Source organism: Coenobita brevimanus, chromosome 88 (genome assembly GCF_032717465.1).
Source record: "Coenobita brevimanus isolate Jiangsu-jjx chromosome 88, ASM3271746v2, whole genome shotgun sequence".
Classification (NCBI taxonomy): domain Eukaryota; kingdom Metazoa; phylum Arthropoda; class Malacostraca; order Decapoda; family Coenobitidae; genus Coenobita; species Coenobita brevimanus.
The window spans coordinates 31316483-31331892 of record NC_137041.1 but is presented as its reverse complement, the minus strand read 5'-3'; the positions used below and the strand labels follow the sequence as shown (position 1 = coordinate 31331892).

Genomic DNA, 15410 nt, shown 5'->3' with positions numbered 1-15410 from the left:
TCAGGAGAGACAAAATTTAGAAGGTGAAAGATATATTTTATTTACACCTTCAGCGCTAAGGTCCTCTCCTAAGCTGCATAAAATCGCCTGTCAGCAGCATGAATAAGAATGCAGTGATGCCCTGTGGCGGATGTGTGGGTGGGAGATACCAGCGGGCTCTGCATCCACCTTATTTCAAGTGTGGATTATAATTATTCTAGACCACCCAAAGGAAAGAACAAGTCGTTTTTCACAGACAGCTAATTGACAGTTGAAATGAAACGAAGAGGGATACTGGAAGGTATAAACGCTGCATGTTTTCCAGTGTTCCTGAATGAATTTTATCAGAAATTACACTGTCGTCAGTACATAAACCGCATGGAAGGCTGCCCTCTCTTTAACTAAATTCCTAATTCATCCTTATTCCCTCTAGCGGAAGCGATTATTATTCTATCCATCTCTCTTCTTTGTTAACTTCCCCTCCACCTCGCCGGCTCGCTACATCCCCTCTTTGTTAATTTTCCATCTTCATTACCACCTCCCAGAACCTCCTCCCTGTGGAAACTTACTATCCACCTTACCACCCTACTCCCACTTTTTAACATCCCATCTACCTCGCCACCTCTTTACATCCACTCTGTGTTAACTTTCCATCCATATTTTATTAACTTTCCATCCACATTGCCATCTCCTTAACTTTTCCGCCTTTGTTAATTTCCCGCTCACTTCGCCACATTTCCACTTCCCCTCCTTGCCTTCGTCCGTCCCGCCCTCGCTATGATGAATGATGCCTAAGCAGATGGGAGAGAAAAAATGAGAGGTCTCCAGATTTTTCTGTCCTGAATTTCGAATAATTGATCGAACGTTTTCTCTCTCTCTCTCTCTCTCTCTCTCTCTCTCTCTCTCTCTCTCTCTCTCTCTCTCTCGTCGCTTTTTAAACAAAACTTTGTGTGTATTTAACCCTCAGGCTTCTATGACTTCTCAGCTGATTACAACGGTCTGGCGCTACAGGGAATAATATAATGAGTTGTTTTGCTCACAAGAAAGTTAATGGAACTAATATCAGTATTCTTAATTGCCAAAGATTTCGCTTAACTTTTTAAAGCTAGTCTGGCGTTAGGTCCAGTTGAATATTTGAATTGTCGCGACCATGAGGTAGTTACTGGTGTCATTATCAGTGATCACGGACTCCAATGCTCACTCCCAGCTGAATGAAATCGTCTGGTGTTTGCTGAAATACAGTACTAGAATTATCATGACCATGAGCGATTTAACAGATATGCTATTACAAAGAAACAAACAACTATTGACCTATGATTGCGTGCGAGGTTTTAAAAACAGTTTTGGTTTAATTCTGACAGTCAGATAACAAGAAAACACATCAAAATAGTTGGCGTCCACTCTCAGCGGCTCATATGATACCAATTAAATCAGAAAGGAAATTGAGGCTGAAAGAAAGGTAGGCTACAGAACAGCTTGTAGTGACACTAGCGTAGAATAATAAGTCCAAATTACTGTGGGTCTACTGCAAACCAGACCTCCTCCTCGTTGGAGGAAGGAGTGGTGGTCAGAATTATCTTTTCTTCATGCTGGCGAATTACGAGTGGGGAGGTGAGGGAAGAGTGGTGCTTATGAAAATCAAGGTGCTGTAAAGCCATTGTTTGTACTAATCATGTATATGCTGTCTAAAGAACCAACCATATTAAACATATGAAAAAGCATACTACCAACACTCACTTTAAATGTCTGCTTCACAAGAGTTCGATTTGTAGACTCAGGGGGCAAGGATTGTGAGACAAGTACGCTTTCGATCGAATCATAGCTAATCAATACTATCTTGTAATATGGACTAATATGATATATGATTTATAAACATATAACAATATGAGGCAACTATTTAAGTCTTCGATGCATCAGTCTTAAGCAGATCGCGACGGATAGTGTACTGAATAACCCCTTCTTGATTAAAACAACGACAGTATTCAACTGCAGATAACGCATTTTTCTTTTTTTTATTATTCATCTGTGAATGAGTCACCGGAATATGAGTGCTTGTCACCATACTGTAAATCCTACCAGGCTTGAGATAACTCTAGTGTTCAGTGCCAGCTAACGCCAAACTATTTAACTAAGAATGAGTTACAGAATCCCCAGAGTTAACTTCACTGGCTTTTGTTTTTTAACTCATGCAATCAAATGATTATTTGTCATTATTTACATATCTCATTATTAACATTAGGATATCTCAGAGCTGGAATGTTTAGATAACGGATTTCATTGTCCCCTCAACTACTAGTCCCTTGTATCCGGTGGCGCAATTTGTATTCTATTCTTGTTAACTCCAGATGATCTTAATCGGCTTTGCTCACTTTTCAGACTGAAGTCCTCACTGTTAGAGTTCCTTCCAGAGTTGTGCAATGTCACTTGGTGGTAGCTTGAATAAAACATTAAAATTCGTAATAGAATTGAAGGTGATAATGTGCTCTCAAGGTCAATAAAATAATATGGAAGCTGAAAGAATGAAATATCAGGTAAATTCCTGGACTATAGGGGTAATATTATAGTGTGAAAGCATTATCTTGGAAGGCAGGGTGTTATTCGTCGCTGTTCTCTTTCATCAGCCTGCCCCTCACCCTCGCTCTCTGGACCAGGTGTGGCTGGGAGTGAGCGTACATGTCGCTCAGAGCTGCCCAACCCCACTGCCAGACGAACCCAACTCCTTGTTACCGCTCTCAAATCGGCTACATACTCTTATCTTCACAAAGCACACATCCATATTGAACTTTCGCTAATACCGTATTCTCTTCTTGCAGCACTGTGATAGGCAAGACTAAGTTCCGATAGAGACATTGCAAAGAGCAATGCGTGGTGGAGGCAACTTGCTCGGAAGGTGAAGTTAGTGAAGAGAGGGGAGACGAAGTCAGCCTCTCAGTTGGAGCTGGTTAGTGGGAAGGTACGGTTACGTTGCTCATTCGTGTCCCCCACCGCTGCTTGCCTGGATGCGTGTATAGCGAGTTGGATATAACCTGACCGAGATCTCTGACCCCATTCAGCTCAGCTAATAACTTAGGGTAGTCGAATTGGATGGTCGATTTGACTAGTAACTAAGGAGATATACTTTCCTCTAAATCAAGAGTCATTGAAATTCTCGCAACCCAACATAATATAAAAGTTCTGGGAGTGGTTATGTTCCGTTACAGATGAAAACATTCCGGCTGTTGCTGCATTACTGGTTATCCGATAACGCTCATTACTAACACAAAACAACAACCAGTGTATTTACACTGCTGGCCTGTATCTAAGAAACTTGAGTTATAGTACAATGATGTTTTACAGTGGACCTATCAATTTTTGCGACTATAACAACTCCAAAACTTGTTTCTCAGTGTACCTCAGAGCTGATAATGACAGAAGAATGATTATACACATATCTACCAGTTGTGGAAAATAAGAAGCTGCTCAGATTTGAGGTAAGTTTGTTGTATTCAACTTAAACATTTGTATTCAGTATTTCGATATATGTAACTCCTTCAATCCGAGGACGTATTTTCTGGTTCTATAAAAAACTCTACATGAATTTATATGGATTTAAAGATTTTAAGGGCTTCAATGTAGGTCGTCTCTCCCATTAACTAGAGAAGTGTTTTCCTGAATTAAAAAGGTCTGGCGATAGCAGCAGTAATATATAAAATGCGTCATCGTGTGAGGGGATTAAAACATTTTCATGGTGAGCAGTCAGGGATTTGATTACAGCTCTTCCTTTGGTGAAAGTATCGCAGTAAGTCGAATCATCGGAGACACAATGGCCCACTTGAGACTTCTCATTACGGTCCACTAGTTTTCATTTTCAGGCAGAATTAGGAAGTTACATGACTCCTTTAGTATACTCAGTTAAGATTTCTAATCATGATGAAATGGTGCGAAGTTCAGCAACATTGCTTGCTGGCGAAAATGAATGTTACGCCGTTTTTATGAAATCTGCAATAAGTGGGGCGCCCACCATCCACTCACTCAATTTTGTGCTACCTTCAGGCGATTACATTGATTGACAATCCAATTGGTTTACGGTAATTCAGGAAACTATAAATCTGTGGTCAGTGATAACCATATAGCGTTGCCGGATGATACCTGATAAGGTTCTCGAACCGGCTGGGGCCTGCAAAGGTTTACGTCTGAGGTTTTTGTTCGAGTTTATTACTGATTCAGTGCCACGTAGAGGATAGTGAGACCGGTCACCTCCACCTTAAATGTCGGGACTTAGTAGCCTACCCTCAGGCCCTTACACTCCTGGCAGGATACTAAAGGATTGTATGATGATGGATTATGATATTACAGTAAAATGGGTGGTAGGAAGTGGCTATGTTTTAAATTTGGTTGGGACAGTTTTCCCTTTGGAGGGAATATTTAGCTGATGGTGAGTCATAGGACAGCCCACTTTTAATACAGGTAACATGAAACTTCTCTTGGTCGTACCATTCTAGTGTTGTATTCTAGCGAATGCCAGACGAGTTTACTCAGCTGCGTGAGGAACAGCAGCCTGAGGGGCAAGTGAGACAGTTACCAGACCGTGACGAAAATGTATTGATTGGTGTCAGATTATGACTAAAGCTGTACAACACCATAGCCGAAAGGCTCTTTCGTTTCTCCCTTCGTTTACATCTCAGGGGCCAGAAAATATATAACCATTTTTATTGATCATTTAATTGTTTCAGTGTTTCAAAATACGCTGTTATATTAAAAAAGATGCTTGCATATATCTATGTAGCGACCTTCTGCTTCCAAGCACAATGTTAATCAAAGGAGTTTGTATAGACTTTTTTTTTTTTTTTTTTTTTTTAAGACACCGCTTGCCCTTTCACTGATATACATGGACGTAACAGTCTCATGGAATAAAGTGACAGTTCCTGGATCACAGGACTCGCTTATTTGAACTAAGCTGGAACACACTGATATGATGATATCTCCCAGCCACCAGAAGCTTAGTGTTGCCAGTATTAACATACGGGATGCAGCAGTCACTCGGCTGAATGGAATCACTCTTCTGTTAGGTAGTATAAAATAATGAATAAAACGGCGCGACCATGAAGATGGTAACCTCTTGAATCTTATTAGTACAGGGTGGTCCATGTATAACGCTCATCTTCCATTCCGCCACGCGATTTTTCGTGCGTTGCCGCGATGGCTTAGTCATTGTTATCTGTATCATTTTGTAGTCCCATCACCATATCCACGCCCAAGTATGTTGCGGAGACTGAGTCGTCCCCGCAACATACTTTATAAGAAGTCCACATCTGAGTTTTTAATGGAGCTTTATTTATAGATCACCATGTATTTTTTCATTTTATTCTTGGTACCTCCAGGCGATTTTATTCATCCTAGGAGGAACTCTAAAATGGAAGGGTTAGACATAGCCTTCATTAACCCCTGCACAATCAAGGGATTCCAGTGTCCTACGTAAAATCGTTGGTGACATGAATAAGAAGATACTCCCGGTAGTGAAGGGGTGACCAAGAATACGTTCAATATATGTAATTAACTGCATATAAGCCAGGAGGCTACTATATTTATATGAATCTTTATTAATAAGTGTCTATTTCACAACTAAATGGATATATTTCATATACCGTATTATACTGATTGTGGTTATCGTACTTCTTTAAGTCCAGTTAACATGATACTGTACTAAATATAAAAATCGTGTTTTTAGTAACGATTCTAACGAAATATTACCAAACTGTCTCAGATTTCGAGAACCCTAATACCGTATTGATATTCAGGCTGACGATGGATGATTTTATTTAGCCGAGAGTCAGTCTAGAAGCGTAAGAGTTAATGTTGTCCCCATTAACTCTCATTTCAACAAATGCTTGACGAACTTTTTAAGCAATGCCAATTACAGGAAAAGGAGAATGTTAACAGGGATCCCATCAGTCCTCTCATGCCTGGTGGAGGTAGTGTTATTTTCTAACATCAAATATCACACGAGTTTATGCGCCTGGAAGTGAGTCATAGGACGTTACGTTTTAGTCTTGGTACCATTCACCCTTTTATGGCCAGTGCAGCTTTGTTTTATTCCTGCAAACGCCAGACCATTATGTTTTGCAGAGTGAGTCATAGGAAAATTATAGAATAAAAACAATACCATACAACACGTAGGCTACTAGATCAGATTCTTGTTACATGCACAGACCAAACATTAGCGCTGAGGAAAGAATTTTAGGCTCCACAAAAGTAGACAAGTAAATGTGTTTCATTTAGAGAGTACGATCAGAATTAAACTATTGAATCAGATGGCGTAATTTCTTGGTTTATTCTTGCTATCTTCTGTTGATTTTTTTTTTTTTTTTTCGCATGTGGAGAAGTTTCTTCATGGTGAAGAAGTTGGGAAAGGCCATATATAACCCTGTCACTTATCACTATACGGTGACCTCTTTTATTACTTCATTCATGGTGTCTTCAGTTGCTTTTACTTAATGAGAGGTTTTCTGAACTGAGGAGGTTTAATGTAGCCTTTACAGAAGGATGTTTTTTTTTATACAGAAAAGTCTGTCGGAGGTAACAAGAATGTCGATAAAACATGACACCACGATTCGAAGGGTTAAATAATGTCTCCTGAACTGAAAACAAAAAAGTGACAGTAGCAAGAGATAAATATGTAATAGATATTTGGGCAGAAGGGATCAAGGTGATACCTGTAAAGAAAGCCACTCCCTGTAACAGAACTTAACCACATAACTTTTAAATAGTATACCGTATGGTACTTTATAATATATAGCCTACGGTACCATATGACGTTAGGCTGCCTTAGTCTCGTGGAGCCAATGACTTTTTTTTTTTTTTTAGTTAATTTTTTACACGTCCAAACGATTCTGTTAACTTTGGAAAAATCATTTGTAGTGATGAGTTAGAAGGCCTACATAAAGCTTTAGCAGCATGATTTCTCTCCTTGAAGTAGCTTAACTGTATTTATCTGAAGTTGGAAGAAATATACACAAATTTATTTCTTGGGTGTAAGGAAAAAAACATTAATGAATCATTGACACTGACAGTGTAGGTTGCATGTGCCTCTGAATAGGAAAAGCTAAATGTACTGGTACTTGGTCTACGGTACTCACTTTTTTTTGGCTGATAGTGAATACTTGATACCATTACTTTAAGTAGGACTTTCTTACCGGTAGTACTTTAATGGTTTAAAAGCGTATTTGTTAAAGAATTTATGACCTTAATTGGAAGCCGCCTGGTCCAAGGGTTTATCTAGGCCAGCGTTTCTTAACCTGGAGTACTGTTACCCGCAGGGGTAGGTCTTATCAGAGGTAATTTGGAAGGCACCAGGTAAAACCACTGGAAATTAGTGATTTTTGGTACCTGAGCTTCCACTTTTCATCATTCATTCATTGCCAGACGCCATGTATCCCAGACGGGGTGGCCAATGGCTTAGAGTTGTTTTACAGGGAGGGGCACTAATCCTCCACCAACCCCACTTGACACATAGGGATGCCAACAGCATCTGGTGTTCCCAGGCGGTCACCCATCCAAGTACTAACCAGACCCAACGTTGCTTAACTTCGCTGATCGGACGGGAAGCGGTGTACTCAACGTGGTATGGACTTTTAATATGCGGTAATTACGCTCCTTTGGGGTGGTTGCATTGTTGGGTTAGCGTCTAAAAAGTCAAAGTTTATACATTAGAGTATTTTCATGGTAATCATTATAATTTGGCAAGCAACGTATCATGATATCAAGGCCGGAGGTCAAAGAGACGAGCCAATCATAAAAACCTGGGTTTGATAGCGCACCTGCATGTTGTTGTTGTTTGAATATTCGTCTCAGCAGTGCTGAGACACGGGCAAACAGTGAGCCCGTCAGTGGTGCACATGTAGCGCACAAGCTGTATTTAACGAGGAGGGGGGTAGTCCCTGACTGTTTGTAGTAAAATTTTAAAAGGTGTTCTGGCCACAATGCCAGCAGCGTCAGTATAATCGTTGGCCGATTGGGCAAAGCCAGCTGCGTGACGGGATCTGAGATGAGCTGTGGCAGGGCAGTGAAGTATGTAATGGATGAGAGGCGTATCCGACCTCTCTAAGCAATGAACACACGGATCTGTTGCCGCATTTTTAATCTGCTTATAGCATGGGAATCCCATTCGTAATCTTCTAAGTCGCACTAAAAGATAGTTTGGCAGGCCTGGGGGAGGCACCAAAGGAGAGTATGATGTGGCTGTGACATACCAAGTCGCAGATGTGGAACCTTCAAGCAACGCAAAGCTGGTGCTCCTCCCGAGACAGCCTACCTATTTTTTGCAGTCAAAGTGCGACGGACATGTGATGGGCCGGGAGAAGTGGGAACGTGATCTCTGGCAGGGAGCAGGCAGAGCGTGCAGCGACATCAGCTGTTTCGTTCCCAGTGATCCCCACATGTCCTGGGAGCCAATGAAGAGTGATAGTGGCTCCTCTCTGGACAAGGAGGGTTGCAAATGTATGGATGGCCGTTATGAGAAAGATATTGTCTTGCAGTGAGAATGAGCGCAACCTCTGCAGAGAAGAAAGGGAGTCTGTATGAACAACGATGCATTGGTAATGATGATGGTGAGCATGTCGCAACGCACCCAGGAATTGCCGCGAGCTCTGCCTGAAATGCAGATACACCAGGGGAGAGGCGCCATGATTCAACTGTCCTTCCAAGGACGAAAGCGGACCCAGCAGAGCCATCAGGGTGGACCGACCCATCTGTAAAGTAAGTGGCCGAGCCCGGGAGTGCAGAGCAGCCACCTGACTGAGACCCTCTTGTCGCAGGATGGCAGGGATAGAGGAGCGAGGTTTTGCCTCCGTTGGAGTAAGAATGTGGAATGGAGGTGGCCTCCATGGCGGTGGGTGTTGAAACCCAGGAAATGGGGAATCAGGGCTTTGGCAGAGACAAGGCGCGACTTCCAGGTTGTGGATAAGAGCCGCTGTGGTTCGGGCCCAGTCGCGTTGGGGGGAGCGGCTCAGGTGGTCGTCGTAGTAGTCGTAGGAGCAGGGCAGAGACTGGCAGTTCTGGTCGGCGCTGCACTAACTGGTGAGTGATAAGCGTCACTCGTAGTGCTATTCGGTGCGCCAGCGACGGCAAACCACTCTCCATCCGTAAGTTAGTGATCAGGGTCCAATGTGGAGCACCCAGCATGATTCGTAGAGCATCATTCTGGATGACTTCCAGTGATCTGGAGATTGGCGGTGTGAGGCCAGACAAGCAGATTGCTCCGTAGTCCACAAGAGAGCGGATCGCGTGGATGTAAAAAGTGCGGAGGACTGCATATGATGCCCCCAGACTCCCGTCGTGAAAGGTATCGGAGGGCAGCCATGCGAGTTAAGGCACGCTCCCTCAGATATCGGACGTGGCTGCCAAAGGTGAGGCCCCGTCACAAACCAGACCCCCAGATACTGGTGCGAAGTGACCACGGTGAGCTGGTGGCCTCCGAGCAGCACCGGGAAGTCAGGAGGACGGAGGCCAAAGGGCAGACATTTAGTCTTCGTGAGATTTATTTTGAGCCCTAGCTCATTGCATTTTTCATGCAGGCGGGAGAGGGCAGAATAAGCCTGCGAAAAACAGTCCCTGCGTGTAAAAATGAGGGCTAGGTCGTCTGCATAGCACAGTAGTGTTATGCCAGGCCCATAGTCAATGGTTAAAAGCCCCTCCATCAAGATGTTAAACAAGAGCGGGCTTAAGACACTTCCCTGAGGGGTGCCATTGTCATGATGAGAAAAAGGGGAGAGATGCCCCTGAAATCTAACCCCCGCTGATCGAGCAGTGAAAAAATCCTTGATCCAGGATAGTAACCTGCCTCCCACACCCCTGGCTGCAAGAGCAGCCAAGATAACAGTTGGGTTCGCTAGTTCAAACGCCCTCTCAAGGTCGAGGAAGACGGCCATTCCCTTTCCTCCCCTCAGCTCCCCAAGGAATGATGCGAGGCAGTGGGTGGTACTCCTGCCAGGGTGAAAAGCATAAATCCTTGGGTGCAGTGGTCCCAGCCGCCAAGCAAGGCGGGCCCGCACAACCCTCTCAGCCGTCTTGGCAACACAGCTGAGGAGGGAGATGGGGCGCATGGCGGCGGGATCACGAGGTTTCGGAATCGGGTGAATAACAGCCGTCTTCCGCGACCTCGGAAGACGCCCCTCAGACCACGATAGGTTGAGCAGGTCAAGTAGACGTGCTCTACCATAATCTCCGGCATTTGCTAAGACAGAGTATGTGAGGCCGTCAAGCCCCGGTGCAGTGTCCTCTCTGCGCTGCAGTGCTTTATGGAGCTCCCCACTGGTGATCAGACAGTCAGCAGGGTCAGGCCTATCACATGCTGCCTGAATTGCTGCAGTGCGAGAGGCGGACAGCTGTTCCTGTAGGGCTCTGACAGACTGCGGGAGATTAGACGAGGCAGAGCGGTCGGCGAAGTGCTTAGCAAGACGGCTGGCCTCAGCGGCAGGGTCAGGATGAGATGGAGGACGGGGGGGACGTGGATCGGAGATGGACTTGATTCTTCTCCACATCTCACGGAGAGTGGAGTGAGAATCCAACGTCCGACACCATCCGATCCACGTCTCCTCCTTAAGGCGGCGTTTCTCTGAAGCCACATGGCGTGTCACTGCGACCAAGTACCGACGGTGCGGAGATGTACGGCACCGCCGGTACTGCCTGCGAGCCGCATTGAGTCTCCTGTTCAATTCCTTAACCTTGTCGCAGTAGATCCAGCCGTCTCGGTAGCACCTCGCCGAGCGTCGCTGCACGGGGATGGCAAGAGAGGCAGCTTGCGCAAAAATGCGTGCTACCTGATCTGCCTGACTATCGAGATCCGAGGCATGAGGGGATGTCTCGAAGGCCGTTGTGAGAGCACGAGCGAAGGCAGTCCAGTTCGCCCTGCGTAGGTCCCACCGTGGTGGTGGAGGTGGGGATGGCGGGAGGGGAGCGAGAGGCAGGTTAACCCTGAGAGCGAAGTGGTCACTCGCAAGGTGTGGGTGGAGCGACCATGACGCCAGGCCTGACAGAGGGGTTGAGATAAAGGAGAGGTCGAGGCGACCTCCTCCAATATGGGTGGGCTCTGTCGTGTCGTTTAGGAGGGAGACACCACCCATCTCCTCCAGAAGTAAAGAAATGTGCCGTCCTGCCCCATTGGACTGAAGAGGCGATGACAGAAGGGCGTGGTGGGCATTGAAGTCGCCCCCAATGTACACGGCCCCCCTGGCAGCTTGGGAGAAAAGTTCCCCCAACTCCAGGGTGCTCCTCTGGCTTCGGTATACATTGTATACCGTCAGGGGTCAGGGCGACGTCGCCAGATGGAGAACCACGCCCTGAACCTCCACATCAGGTCCACAGAAAGGAGGGGACTCACGATCCGTGCACGCGTGGCGTGGTCCCGGACCAGAACGGCACATCCCCGTGTAACGCCACGAATATACGGGAGGAGATGGGTGGTGTATCCCGAGAGATGGAAAGTGGAATTGCCTGGGAGCAGGGTCTCCTGCAGGAGAATGACATGAGGGCGGTCCCGTGCGGCCGCCTCCTGCAAAAGGGGGAGCTTGCTCCGTGCTCCCAAGCAATTCCACTGGAGGAGCCTGAGAGAGCGGTCTACTGGCCGTCCGGCGACAGTTGCGGACGGTCGTTCTCCTGCAGCAGTGGTGAGGCCCTGTCCGTCACTTTGGACCCTGATGGTGGTAGGGTTTGCCCTAAACGATGACGCTGACGAGGCAGCTGTGCGGTGGAAGACTGAGCATTGGGAGGTCGTGGCTTTACCCTCTTGGACGGGCGAGCTGTCCTGTGCAGTGTGGGACAGGTCGCCCTGCCGAACGAGCTGGGCGGCGAGGGGACAGAGGAGCACCTAGGCTCGCCATCTTCCTGTCGATCGCCTGGTCTACTAGGCGATTGGCAGCCTGGCAGAGGGCTCTGTTGGGAGAGGGATGTCGAGGTTAAGGCAACTGTTTTGGCGAGGGTCAGCGCCAGCTCCGTGGCAAAGGTCCTGAGCTCCTCCGGTGTGAATGAGATCACTGGAGGAGGCGGGAGCGGTTGGTGGACTGGGTGTGGAGCCAGGCACTGGTGGTGGAACAGGCAGTGGCTGGCTGGTCTCTACAGGTGGAAGTGCTGGCGAGACAGGCGGCTGCTGGCGGTGGACCTCGGCTGTGGTCTGGACCACAGTCAGGGCTGAGGGCAATGGAGGGAACTCCTGGTCGCTGAGAGGTGGTGGGCGCTGGATGAGAGGCGGCGCTGTTGGCCCCAGATGAAAGTGCCGGGGAGCTGGAGTAGCGCTGGCGGCCTGGTTCTCCTGCACAAACGCTACCTGCCTCTCTCGACCCTGGTTCACTCGGTGAACCCTCGCGGGGCAGCTGGGGTGCCAGGCGTGGTGTCGCCCGGAGCAGTTGGGGCACTTGGCCGCAACTGGTTCCTTCGCCTTGTACCGCTGGAGGCACTCGGCCGCCGTGTCGTGGCCGCCACTGCACATGCCGCAGATGACGGGGCGGTTGCAATTGGCACGGTGGTGCCCGTAGCGTTGGCAGCGGTAGCAACGGAGAGGCTCTGGGGTGAAGGGGCGAAGGTGATATGTTCCCCAGTTCCCCAGGTCTATGGCAGGGATCAGAGGACCCCGCAGGGTGACAATGACCTGTCGAGTCTCCTCTCGGGTCCGCGTGTTTTGGCATCGGGTTGCCTCCTCGACTTGAGGGTGGTGAAGGAGAATCTCTATGGGCATTCTCAAGGGATAGCCCATGACCACTGCCTTCGTAGACTGTTGACCAGGCATCAGCTCTACTAGTTTTACAGGGCAGGCCTCGTCCTGCAGGGCTGTTCTTAAGAGGTCGTAGGCTCCCTCGTCCTGTGGCACCAACACTGAGCTTCCATCCCGACCCATGAGATTGGAGCAGCGTAGCCCTGGCAGGTGACGCTCTAGTGCAGCCACAGCGTCGTAGCTCGTCGCATGCCCGTCCTGGACCGGCACACGGAAAGCTGGAAATGCAGAGCTGGGAGGCGGACGCACAGCTACCGACACGGAGGGACGAGCAGCAGAGGGATCCCTGAGGGGAGGCCCAGTGCGCACTGCCGGAGAAGGGCCGTTTCCCTGGCGAGCACGCCTCGATCCCTTGCGCATCACGGGGGTGAAACCCTCATCTTCCTGCAGAGCGGGATCAGCAGAGGGGGGGAGCTGAGTCGCAGCAGGAGCCTCCGAAGTGCCCCTGGTGGAAGAGAGAGATGGTGGAGCAAGTGTAACCTCCTCCATAGCCTCATGTCGGCGGGCCGCCTTGGCAGAGCGGGTAGAGTCACCACGCAAGCGAGGTGCCACTCTCGTGGATGTTAGGGTAGAGGGGTTAGCACCCGCGGCCTCGTGAGCTGATGAGTGAGAGCTCGAGTCCGAGCAGTGACGCTCCCTCTTCGTGCCTGTGGCAGGGCACGGGATGGAGGGCCTCGAATGAGGACGCGGGAGGCGGGAATGCCCGTGGGGCCTAGGGATGCTGGATCCCTTCATGGTGCTCACCGGAGCAGGCCAAAAAACTCAATCAAAACACACACACCCACGCACATACACCTCACACACACAACCACTCAAAAATCACAAGCAAACAAAATACAGAAAAAGAGGCCAGGTCCCTACAGTGACAGACAACCTATGCTCCCCGCCCTCTAAAGGGCGATGGGAGGCCCCGCCACTGCCCCTTTCGGGTCTTCCCTACTCTAACAGAGCCGCCCTCACCGCCTCCTATAACCAGGCCCTAAAGGCCCCCCTTCATGGAAGTGCCCTAACGGCACCCCTTCAGGGTTCGGCGTCGTACTACGGTGAGGTACACTAACGGCAGGCCAAAAAAAAAAAAAAAAAACACCCACATACTCAGTCACAAACACACACTCCCACTCACACCCAGGCAATCTGAGACAAAGTCTCAGAAAAAACCTGTAAAGCAAAAGAAAAGCTTCCTCAGTGCCAGAGACTAAGTCCAAACTGGCAAAAAACGAAGCGAAACAGGCGAAATTCTCCACGAGTGAATGAAACAGAGTTCACAGCTCGAGAGAAAACGGCCAGACCTCCGCACCCGACAGAGTCTGAGCTAGGAGTGCGCACCTGCAACGTGAAATGCCCTTTTGGATAATGAGACGTATCTGCGTGATTTAAAGTGATTGACTCCTTAACTCATTCAGATGCTGGTGTGCTTGGGAGGTTAGTTGAGTCGTTTGAATGAGATTCACCGTTTCCTCACGATTTATGGAACTCTTGTTGCATGGGTGTTATGGTGTTGTTGGGTTACATTGTTGCGTGAATGTTAAGCTGTTAGTATTACGTTGTCACGTGGATGTTACATAACTGAATGTTATTCTGACGCGGATGTTACCTTTGAGGGTTACTGTGTTGCGTGGGTGCTATTGTGTCAAGAGTAAACTGGTAGCGGGGATGTTATTTGTGGATGGTTGTTGATGCCTGAATGATTTCACTAATTCTCCGTGCGTGATGACCAACAGGGAAAAACACAGTTGGTCCTTTTTTTTTATTTTTTTCTTCTAGTTTAAAATATTATTAACCGGAATACGGTACTGGAGTCTGTACGGTAGGCTATATATTCAAGGGGTTACGAAGAACATTAATGGTCAATATTCCTTAATCTGGGATGTAACAAATAGGGGGGAGGGGGGGGGAAGCGCCTCCTGTATATCACTCGAAATCTTCCTGAGTTATGAAGGCTACTTGTTTGCTTTGTTTCCAGCTTGTTCACATTATTTCTCTCCTTTCGCCAGCTTTGCTCGTTGCTGTACTCTTTTTATTGCAGGAAATAGCTAAAACAGTGAAGAAAAATATATGATGCCAAAGATGGAACTCTTGACTGCTGGTTCTCATTCTCAACTGCATAAACTCGGTCTGGCGCTTGCTGTAGTAGAATGCTTGAGCTGTCCCAACCTTGTTAAGATTAATGGTGGCGTATTAACACTTTTTCTCCTGTGACGTAGTAAGCAAAAATAAATAAACAAGTAAATAAAAAGTTCGCCGGGCGTAATACGGTCTAGAGAACACACGACAATGACAGGACTGGAGAACGACCACCGATTTCCCCCCTTGCCAGTTCACCCTGCAGTAACCCACTTTCCTCTTTCAGTATTAATCTCTCCCCCTCTTCAACCGTTTAACACTATGGCTTTTATTCTTGCTATCCCCAGACGAATATATTTGGATATAGCGATACTTTTTGGGTTGAAAGGGTTGGATACGCTTCGTTAACCCCTTCAGCAACAGTGGCCTTTCCTAAGTGGAGTGAACAATCCAATTAGGAAGCAGCAATAATAAGCTAATGATATAAGCTCTTTTATTCAAAGGGACGTTTATTTCGTTCCATTCTTGCTATCTCATGACGATCTTATTCAGATTAGGATAGGCTTTATGAACTGTAGATGTCATCTTCATTAATCATTCAGTGAGAGAGGCCTTTCTTGAATTT

General features: G+C 47.4%; 1 non-coding gene across 1 annotated transcript; it reads right to left on the bottom strand.

Annotated features, from left to right (window-relative positions):
• Window positions 1–7474: 7474 nt before the first annotated feature.
• On the bottom strand, window positions 7475–7593 carry LOC145411281 (5S ribosomal RNA). The gene has a single exon (XR_013899407.1). It is a non-coding gene; the product is annotated as a 5S ribosomal RNA (ribosomal RNA).
• Window positions 7594–15410: the final 7817 nt, after the last annotated feature.